Genomic DNA, 11,074 nt, shown 5'->3' with positions numbered 1-11,074 from the left:
GCGCGTCCTCAGGTCCTTGTTTATCGTCAGTTTGGGCCAAAATAATAGCCGGCAAACCCGAGCCGAACCCAACCCTCCGGGGGGCGCCTGGGGCGCCGGCCAAAGCGAAAAGGCGTGTGGCCCGCTCTGTCAACAACAGATAGACCTTTTCCCGCCGTTTTCCGTCCTTTCCCTCCATTTCCTCATTGCTTCCCCCCTTCTGCCCCGCTACTCCCGCTATTCTCCTCCCGCTCCCTATCATCCGGCCGCCATGCCGTTGAAGAAGTATTTGGCCCCTCGCTCCACTGTCATTGCCGATTCCACTCAACCGAAGCAAAGGAAGCTGAGGGCACCAATGGCAAAAGCACCGGGCATGTCCAACGCCGAGTGGAGGGCGGAGGTTCAGCGCCGGGAGGCTGTCAGCACCGACCGACGGAACAGGCTCAACGCCAAAAAGGACATGGACGCGGCCGCGTCGGCGGCAGCGGCGGCGGAGCAAGCAGAGGCGTCTCGCGCAGGGTTGATGGATCCATCCGGCCACTGCCCGCAAGCTACATGGAACCAACAGAGCATGGCGTCGCCGGCCAACTTCTCGCCGTCGCCGCCCTGGGGGTACGCACCCTCGCCTTGCTACTCTGACGGTGACGCGCATGGTGGATTCAACCCCAACATCACCTTCGCACATGGCGCGTCGCCACGTGCCTCACCCTCCGGTCTGAACCCCGGCCACCAGCGCACTTCCCTGCCCGCGTTCGCCAGTCTCCACACCTAGTACAACTACTCGGCGCTTGCGTACTCAGCCTCGCCGACGCCGCCTCTGTGTCGGGGCGCCATACCCTTCTCACAAGTCTCGGCCCCACATTTTGGCAAACCCCGACGTGACCGACACCGACATGGACGAGATCATCACGAGCGGCTCGGTCGCCGCCGCCTCCTACCCCGGGTTCCACGCGCAAGATGACACAATGGACACCGCCACCGACATGGACGACGAGCTCGACGACGCCGAGGAGGAAGAGGAAGAAGAGGAGGAGGAGATGGAGCCGGCGCCGGCGAGGAAAGGGGGAAAGAAGAAGCGGGGGGGCAATGCCAAGCCGGGCGAGCCACGAGTCAAGTGGACGTCGAAAGAAGACGAGTGCCTCACCGAAGCATGGAAGACTGTCAGCATTGACCCAATCACCGGCGCGAACCAGAACGCCGACAAGTACTAGAGACAGATCAAGTCATCGTTCGATGAGCGCAAGCTGGTCGACCCCTACTTCGCCACCATCCACATGCAGCGCGGCGAAAAGGCCATGTCGTACCATTGGACGATCATCCAGACGCCCTGCAACAAATGGCATGGGATCGTCGAGGAGATCGCGGCTCGCCCGGAAAGCGGCGCCAACATCGAGGGTCAGTTATGTCCAGCCGCTGGCTCGCTTCTTTCACCGTGTACGTCACCGACACTTGTTCTTCGGCTGTGGAGATGGTTCGGATGTTCAACATGTACCGTCAGGACAACAGCAACCAAGAGTTCAAGTTCCTTCACGTGTTCTCCCGAATCGAGTCATGTGAGAAGTAGAGGGATGTCCGGCTCACCCTCGCTAAGGCCAAGTAGACGTACAAGCCGGGCGCGCCCGCCCCGGGGGCGGCGGATGGGCACCCTGATGGCGACAAAAGAACCAAGACGGCGAGGGACGCACTACAGGAATTAGACACTTTGCCGTGAGCCAGCAGACGGCAACAGGTCCGGCTGAATAGGCTACGGCGAAGGGCTCTTTGCCGTCCGCTGGCAAAGATGAAATGCTCTTTGCCGTCTGCCAGCAGACGGCAAAGAGCCCGGACGACACAAGTGTCAGGTTAGGTCCGTTAAGGGTTTAACGGCGTGCTTTGCCGTCGGCTGGCGGACGACAAAGGCAATTGAATCTTTGCCGTCCTCCAGCAGACGGCAAAGTAGCGGAATATGCCAGCCCCCAGGTGCTGCCACGTGTCAAGCTATGTCGTCCGCTGGCGGACAGCAAAGATGCAACGCTCTTTGCTGTCTGCCAGCAGACGGCAAAATAACCAAATAGGTCAGCCAGTGCCCCAGGTTGCACAGGTAGCTGCCAGGTGGCATGTTTGCCGTCTGCTGGCTGATGGCAAACCTCTCTGCCGTCCGCCAGCAGACGGCAAAGAACCTGTATAGCCCCTATTTTCTCTGTTTTTCTTATATCCTTGCATTTTTAAAAGACATAAATTATCTAGCAGTCCATCAACACAACAGAACACATGTATCCATCATCTAGCAGTCCATCAACGCAATAGAACACATAGGGTATTAAAACGTCTAATACATACATAGTTTCACGGAGTTCATCAACAGACATACATAGTTTCACAGAGTTATTCAACATACATTGTTTATCAACACAAAATCAAAACAGAAACTAAAACTAGCAGTCCATCAGTCCAGCTTCCATTAAGTGAATCAAATCTGCAAAAATGGGAGTAAGCAAGTTAGAAGAAGAAAAAGAAGAGACTAGAAGAAGAAGAAGAAGACTAGAAGAAGAAGAAGAAGGTTTTTACCCTTTTCCTTCTCATTCTTCTTCTTTTATTCTTTCTTTTTCTATTATTTCTTTTTCTCCTCTTCCTTGTTCTTCTTCTTCTCATTCCTTATTTGTGTCATTTTGGAGCTTACATAGGTAATTATGCCATTTTTAGCTAACTAAGCTTATTATGTCAATTTGGAGGAAATTAAGGTAAGTATAGGTCATTTTTGTGCTAACATAAGTAATTATGCCATTTTTTAGGTAATGTAGGTAGAATGGATCATTTTGGAGCTAACCTACCTAAAATGGATCATATTGGAGCTAACGTAGGTAAAATGGATCATATTGGACCTAACCTAGATAAACTTGCTCATTTTGGAGCTAACCTAGGTAAAATGGATCATATTGAAGCAAACCTAGGTAAAATGGGTCATTTTGGAGCTAACTTAACTAATTATGCCATTTTCGAGTTAACTAAGCATATTATGCCATTTTTGACATAAGTAAGCTAAGTATAGGTCTTTATTTAGCTAACCTAGGTAACTAAGCATATTAGAGCTAATTTAGTTAAGTATAGATCATTTTGGAGCTAAGTAAGCTAATTATGTCATTCTGTAGGAAGATTGGCTAAGTCTAGGTCATTATGGTAACCATTTTGGAGGAAATAAAGCTAAGTCTAGGTCTTTATGCATTTGGTAGGCAAAACACTAGAGAAATGTTACCGTCATCACGGAGGTGAAGGGTCGGTCGGGTTTACGCTAGTGTCAGACGGAGAAGGACCGGTCGGGGTCGGGCTTGCGCCAGTGCGAGACGGAGAAGGATCGGTCGATGCTTGTCGGGAGGCATGCTGCACCAAAGATCATTTGCAATGCCTCGTTAGCATGATGCAACTAAAATGTGAATACTACTAACTAATGACCATTAAAATGAAACTCACCGTGTCCGCTATACCAATCTGAGGCATCGGCGGAGGGGTCTGACCGTTTTTCTCGCACACGGATTGCACATTCTAATTTCACGAGTCAGTCATATTAGTTAGTAATGAAATGAACATTACATGCATGATTTGGCTAATAAGAAGGAGAAACTTACCACGAGGAGCTCGTATAGGGCCCGGTGAGACGCGTCGTTCCGGTTCCTCTCCTCCTCCAGCATCCTAGCCATCCTCTGCTCCAGCTCGGTCTCCCTCTCCCTGGCCTGCCTGTTTGCCTCGGCCAGAAGCTCCTGGGACCTGAGCTCGATGGCGAGGTCCACTGTCCGTGGTCGAGGCGGTATGTCAGGAAGACACCTCGCGTGGCGCTTCTTGATCTCCGGGAGACTGCTAGGACAACGTATCAGTCCATCCCCGATGGCTACCGAGCCATGTTTCCTCCCATCACCAGATAGCATCACGAGCTTAGTATCAAAAGGTCTCTGGCTTGGGTTGAAGTCATCCCCTTTCGTCGCCTTCCCCTAGGCCCTGTACCTCACGAGCTTGTTGTGGGAGGAGATGTTGGTGAAGCTCTCTGGATGATCGAGGTCATCCTTAGAGAATGCCTTGGCCTTCTTGAAAGGAGCCATATGGGCCACGGCATAGAGGTCGTACAGCGGTGGCACTTCCTTCTTGTTGTGTTTCGCCTAAAAGAGAGGAACAACATATTAGTTAAGGGCTGAAGCTAGCATGAAGAATGAAATTGCATGAATCGTTAAGGGCTAAAACCACATACCCAGTGATCCCCGTACTCAAACAGGTTGGAGCTCCCTTGATGGCGTGGCACACCTCGCATTTGGGAACGCTTATCCCTGGCCTTGTTGTGTTCGTCTAGCCATTGGGGAGAGCACCACTCATCCACCAACGCCTCCCAACAGTTCATCATATCCGCACACCATCTCGGGGGCACCTAAGTTTGGCAAAGAGAAATTTAAGCGCTACGCCTATGAATGAAATCAAGGAAACTAAGTACAAGGCCTTAAGAATAGGTAATTACCTTCATGTACTTCTCCTTACTCAGATACTTGAGGCAGCACTTCTTCTTCTCCCTCCTAATGTTAGTCGAGGCATAGTAGTCTCAAACAGCCTGCACCCTAGCCTCGTGCCGTAAGTTCTGAAGTAGGCGCTTGCACTCGGCTTCGAGAACCCTAGCCGCCTCCGCCTCGTGTTCCTCAGCAACCCTGTATAAGGTCTGAAATCGAACAAGACAACACTAATTAGTACAATCACTAGGTAATGTTGATTTGTAATTCTATAAAGTAGAAATTACCCAAAACCGCCGTCTCACAATGTCGGCCACCTTCTCACACACGACACCGTCGACCCTCTCCTCTGGCGGGGCCGGGGCAGCCACGTACAGCTCCCAGCTCATTGCTAGTTGTGGAGCCTAACCCTCACCGGCAACATGACCCACCCTGGGAAGTGGTGCCGGACTAGAGTACCAAGGAGCTGGTTGGGCCTGCGGACACCATCGGGGTGCATCCAACCCCTGCAGTATGACAAGGCCAACACATTAGATATTAATTTGAAGAAACATGAAGGACAAAGGTTAAAAAAGAGTAAATGCACTTACTTCTCCCCGTTAGGCTGAATCAACCACCTCTGATCGCGGGTCGCCGGCACGGCCGGGAGCTTCGTACCACCACGCTGGTAGACCTTCTTGCCCTTCTCAACTAGCTCGCCCTCGCTAAAAGTATCGTCAAACCAGGTCTCCTCGCCATCAGCATGGCCACTAGTCTCCGGAGTCACCTGGAATGAAGACTCTGGGATCGGAGTCTCGTGGGACGAAGACTCTGGGGCCCGAGTCTCCTGGGACAAAGGCTCGGCGACACGAGGTTCGTCAGCCCGAGGCTCGTGGACCGGAGTCCGAGACGGGTCCAAGTCTGACGGCTCCACCTGAGACGGAGCACTCCGGTGGTCCGAACACTCAGCTTCGGGTGGCGGCGAGGAAGGCACAACAGCCTTCCTACCTCTCCCGCCGCCACGTCCACCTCTAGATCCCCTGTTCGTCTTCCCCCGACCACTCCAGGCCAAAGAAGAAGGGCCCGCCGGTGTCCCCATGTTGTCTACGAGGGCTCTCCGAAGCTGCTGGGGTGGAATATAGCCACCCCTCCCAGCACGCGCCGAGGAAGAAGGAGGCTCGGAGCGCTCTCGACCCGCGCCCACCATTTGTCAACACCTGCAATGACAAAGAGTAAACGAAATTAGTACCACATAAACATAACCTAACTAACCTAGAAAATCAAACTAACCTAACTAACCTAGTCATCTTCTCCTCTTTTTCTTCTCCTCCTCCTCCTCCTCTTCTTCTTCTTCTTCTTCCTCTTTTTCTTCTTTTTCTTCTTCCCCCTTTCTACTTATTCTACTTCTCTTCTTCTTTTTTCATCTTTTTTTCACTTCCTTTAACTATGACTATTTAACAAAAACCTAACACTAATCTAATATAATATAATTTAATCTAGCTAACTATATATCTAATATATCTATTATCTAAAACAGAAAAGAAAAAACAGGAAAAAAACAGAACTTCCTCCTCCTCCTCCTCCTCTTCTTCTTCTTCTTCCCCCTTCTACTTATTCTACTTTTCTTCTTATTTTTTCATTTTTTACTTCCTTCAATTATGACTATTTAACTAAAACCTAACACTAATCTAATATAATCTAATCTAATCTAGCTATATATATCTAATATATCTAATATCTAAAACAGAAAAGAAAAAACAGAACTCCTCCTCCTCCTCTTCTTCTTCTTCTTCTTCCCCCTTCTACTTATTCTTGTTCTTCTTCTTTTTTCTTTTTTTTCTTTTTTTTTCTATGTTTTCTCCTCCTACTCCTTTTAGGTCTTCTTTTCTTTCTTTCTTTTCTTTTCTTGTTCTTGGGCTTATCTAACTAAGTAACTAACCTAAAAAAAATTAGTAATTGACCTAAAAACTAACTAATTAACCTATGTACAGTAGGGTAAAACAACTAACTAATTAACCTAAAAAAACTAACTAACTAATAACTACTAACTAATTAACCTAAATCAAAAAACAGCAACATGATCTTTGTCGTCACCTCGCGGCGGAGCGGCGCCTGGCAGCGGGGGGCGGAGCGGCGATGGGGCGGCGTGTGGCCCGAGCGGCGGGGCGCCGAGGCGTCGGGGGCGCGGCGCCGGGGCGGCGGGGCGACCTGAGCGGTGGGGCGGCAGGGGCGCGGGGCAGAGCGCCGGGCTGCGGGGGTCGGAGCAGCGACGAGCGGCCTGAGCGGCGGGGTGCCGGGGCGGCGGGGCAGCGGGGGCGTCGGGGGCGCGGGGCGGTGGGGTGTCGGTGGCGGTGGGGGTCGGCGGGCACGGGGGCAGTGCGGGTGAGGTGAGGGAGAGAGAGAGAGGGGTGGCGCGCGGGGCGACCGTTTTTTAGTTAGGTTTAATTTCTTTGCCGAATGCTAGCAGACGGCAAAGAGCGTAGGTAGTGGGGTGGGGCCGGGAGGAAACGCCGTTAGGTGGGCTACTCTCTTTGCCGTCAGCTCGCCGACGGCAAAGAAGCTCTGACGTCTGCTAGCGGACGACAAAGAAAGTGGCCGTTAGGTGGTTCTCATTAGTGGGCCACCCTCCCTCTTTGTCGTCCGCTAGCTGACGGCAAAGAGCTGGCTGACGGCAAACATGGTCTTTGTCGTCAGCTCTTTCTTTGTCGTATGTTTTTTGTAAGCTGATGGCAAAGACCTTCTTTGTCGTCTGCTACCAGACGGTAAAGAGCTGGCTGACGGCAAAGATCCTGATTCCAGTAGTGACGCGGCACTGGCTGCTGAGCGGCTGCAATCATCGATCGAGCAGTGCGTCATCGACGCCAAGAACAACGCCGTAAAGAAAGAGAGAAGAAATCCGACGCGCGGTGGTCGGCGTTGATGACGAAGCAGTGATACGTCTCCAACGTATCTATACTTTTTTATTGTTCCATGCTGTTATATTATCATTCTTGGATATTTTACAATCATTTTATAACAACTTTATATCATTTTTTGGGACTAACCTATTGACATAGTGCCTAGTGCCAGTTGCTGTTTTTTGCTTGTTTTTTTACTTCGCGGGAAATCAATATCAAATGGAGTCCAAACACCGCGAAATGTTTTGGAGAATTTTTATGGACCAGAACACCCAGGATGGGCCAGAGAAGTACCAGAGGGGTGCCCCGAGGGGGGCACAACCCACCTGGGTGTGCCTGGGGGCCCAGGCACGCTCTGGTGGGTTGTGCCCACCTCGGTGGCCTCCCGCATCGCCTCTTCGCCCTATAAATTCCCAAATATTCCAAAAACCCTTGGGGAAACCCTAGATCAGAAGTTCCGCCGCCGCAAGCCTCTGTAGCCACGAAAAACCAATCTAGACCCTGTTCCGGCACCCTGCCGGAGGGGGAAATCATCACCGGTGGCCATCTTCATCATCCCGGCGGCCACCATGATGAGGAGGGAGTAGTCCACCCTCAGGGCTGAGGATTTGTACCAGTAGCTATGTGTTTAATCTCTCTCTCTCTCTCTCGTGTTCTTGAGATGTCACGATCTTGATGTATCGCGGGCTTTGTTAATATAGTTGGATCATATGGTGTTTCTCCCTCTCTATCTTGTTGTGAATTGAGTTTTCCCTTTGAGATTTCGTTTTATCGGATTGAATACTTTTATGGATTTGAGAGCAGTTGATGTATGTCTTGCTATGAATACCCGTGGTGACAATGGGGTATCATATTGATTCACTTGATATGTGTTTTGGCACTCAACTCCCGGATTCCCGAGGTGACATTGGGGTAATCTATGTGTAGGGATTGATGCACGTTCTCGTCTTTGTTTCTCCGGTAGAAATCTTGGGGCACTCTTTGAGGTTCTTTGTGTTGGATTGAGTATTATGAATCTGAATTTGCTTTGGTATTATTTTAGTACGAACTCTTGATAGATTGATCGGAAAGAATAACTTAGTGTTATTTTAGTATGAACTCTTGATAGATCGATCAGAAAGAATAACTTGGTGTTATTTTAGTACGAACTCTTGGATAGATCAATCAGAAAGAATAGCTACAAACAATTTCTTCTTATGTTCTCCGCTAGATAGGAACTTTGGAGTGTTCTTCATCGCACACTGAGGGATGATTATATGATCCAATTATATTAGCATTGTTGAGAGATTGCACTAGCGAAAGTACGGACCCTAGGCCTCATTTTTAAACATTGCAATACCGTTTGTGCTCCGTTTTATCAATTGCTACCTTGCTGTTTTTTATTGTTCCTATTACAAAAATCAATATCTACTATCCATATTACACAACACCATCTCTTCGCTGAACTAGTGCACCTATACAAATTACCATTGTATTTGGTGTGTTGGGGACATAAGAAACTTTTTATTATTTGGTTGCAGGGTTGTTTGAGAGAGACCATCTTCATCCTACGCCTCCCACGGATTGATAAACCTTAGGTCATCCACTTGAGGGAAAATTGCTACTGTCCTACAAAACTCTGCGCTTGGATGCCCAACACGTGTCTACAAGAATAAAGTTGCGTAGTAGACATCAAGCAGGGTGTGAAGCTCGACCTACTCCGGACCAACGTCGCCGCGAAGAAGAGGAACACCGACCTGGCGTTCTTGATGGGGGCGAACATGTCGACGATGGACGAGCAGGTCAAGGCATGGTACCTGGCGGAGCGTGGCCTCATCTTGAACCAGATGCCTTCGACCATCGCGCCTACGCCGACGCCGACGCCTAGGCTCAAGCGATGAAGCCACGCCGCCGTCGAGCACAGAAGCCACGCTGGCATCGACCAGCCCGAGCACAGAAGCCACGCCGACCAGCCCGAGCACAGAAGCAACGCCGACGCCGACCAGCCCGAGCACAGAAGCCACGTCGATGCTGGCCAGACCCATGCGAGAGGAGTGAAAGTGCGTTAAGTCGACTAGAGGGGGGTGAATAGGCGATTTTTATGAATTCTTCACTGAGGAATTTCAGGGTGAGGAAATTCCTAAGTGAAGAACTACTTGCAGCAGAATAAGTACTCAGATGCAGTCATAACATAACATAAGCATAGACATCATGATGAAATGAAAACAAACACAGAGTACAGAAAGCGTAAGCACAAGATAAACAGGATGAAGACAAACAGACTAAAGAAATTGAACTGAGGAAATTGAGAGAGTCTTCAGTCAAAGTCTTCAAACAGATATGAGCAAGCACACAACACAGTAATGAGGAAATGGAAGGGTTGAGGAAATAGAACCAGTAGGCTTGGTGAAGACAGTGATTTGGTAGACCAGTTCCAACTGCTGTGACAGTTGTATGTCTGGTTGGAGCCGCTAGGTATTTAAACCTGAGGACACATAGTCCCGGACACACAGTCCTCACCGTATTGTCCTTGAGCTAAGGTCACACAGACCTCGCCCAATCACTCATGGTAAGTCTTCAGGTGACTTCCAAACCTTCACAAACTCGGTCACTCGGCGATCCACAATTTCCTATTGGATGCTCTAGACCATGATGCCTAACCGTCTGGAAGATGCACAGTCTTCAAAGGTAACAAGCGTCGGATCCACACAGGATCAATCTCTTCAGTGATGCTCAATCACTTTGGGTTTGTAGGTGTTTGGGTTTGGGTTTTTCCTCACTTGATGATTTTCGCTCAAAGTCCTCGGAGGATGGGATGCTCTCAATGACAAGTGTCAGTTTCTCTCGGAGCAGCCAATCAGCTAGTGGTTGTAGGGGCGGCTATTTATAGCCTAGGGAGCAGCCCGACATGATAATACATAAATGCCCTTCAGTGATATGACCGTTAGGTGGGTAGATATTTTGGGACAGCTGGCGCATAGCATAGCAACGGACGGAAATTTGACTATCAAATTCCTTAGGGCTATCATGTTCCTCACTTGTAGGCAATCCGCACTGGCGAATTCCTAACTCCTCAGTCAGAACAAATTCCTCAGAGACCAGAAGAACTTTGTCTCTGTCACTGAAGAAATTGACTGAACTGTATGACATTTCCAATGGCTTCACTCGAAGGGATTGGTAGGTGTAGTATTTGAGATGAGCATCACTTGGAAACTTTTCCTTAGTTTTCCTCGACCCCCTTTAACAGTACGGTGTTTCCTATGACTCAATAAAGAGAAAAGCGAAACTACGAAAACAAAGTCTTCACGCTTCATATTCCTGAATATAGAGTCTTCACGGTAACACCAATTTCTTCACTTTCAAAGTCTTCAGAAAGTCTTCAGAAATCCAAAGTATTCAGTTGAAGACATTCATTTTTAGGGGTCGACTTTCTCTGTAAATATCAAACTCCTCATATACTTATAGACATGTATACACTCCCAAACGCATTAGTCCCTTAACCTTTAAGTCTTCAATACACCAAAATCACTAAGGGGCACTAGATGCACTTACAATCTCCCCCTTTTTGGTGATTGATGACAATATAGGTTAAGTTTTCAACGGGGATAAACATATGAAGTGTAAATACTGATATTGAGGAATTTGATTGCAAGATATAGAAGAACTCCCCCTGAAGATGTGCATAGTGAGGAATTTGCTTTTGAAGCAATGCACATTTGAAGAGTAGAATCATGGAGATCTCCCCCTATATCTTGTAATTCATACACGCATTTATCA

At 48.9% G+C, this 11,074-nt stretch overlaps 1 pseudogene; it reads left to right on the top strand.

Moving 5' to 3' along the window:
- Positions 1 to 250: 250 nt before the first annotated feature.
- On the top strand, positions 251 to 9,198 carry LOC120974165 (uncharacterized; annotated as a pseudogene).
- Positions 9,199 to 11,074: the final 1,876 nt, after the last annotated feature.

The sequence above is a fragment of the Aegilops tauschii genome, chromosome 2 (assembly GCF_002575655.3).
Source record: "Aegilops tauschii subsp. strangulata cultivar AL8/78 chromosome 2, Aet v6.0, whole genome shotgun sequence".
Classification (NCBI taxonomy): Eukaryota; Viridiplantae; Streptophyta; class Magnoliopsida; order Poales; family Poaceae; genus Aegilops; species Aegilops tauschii.
Note: the sequence above shows the minus strand (reverse complement) of the source record. Positions and strands in the feature narration are given on the sequence as shown.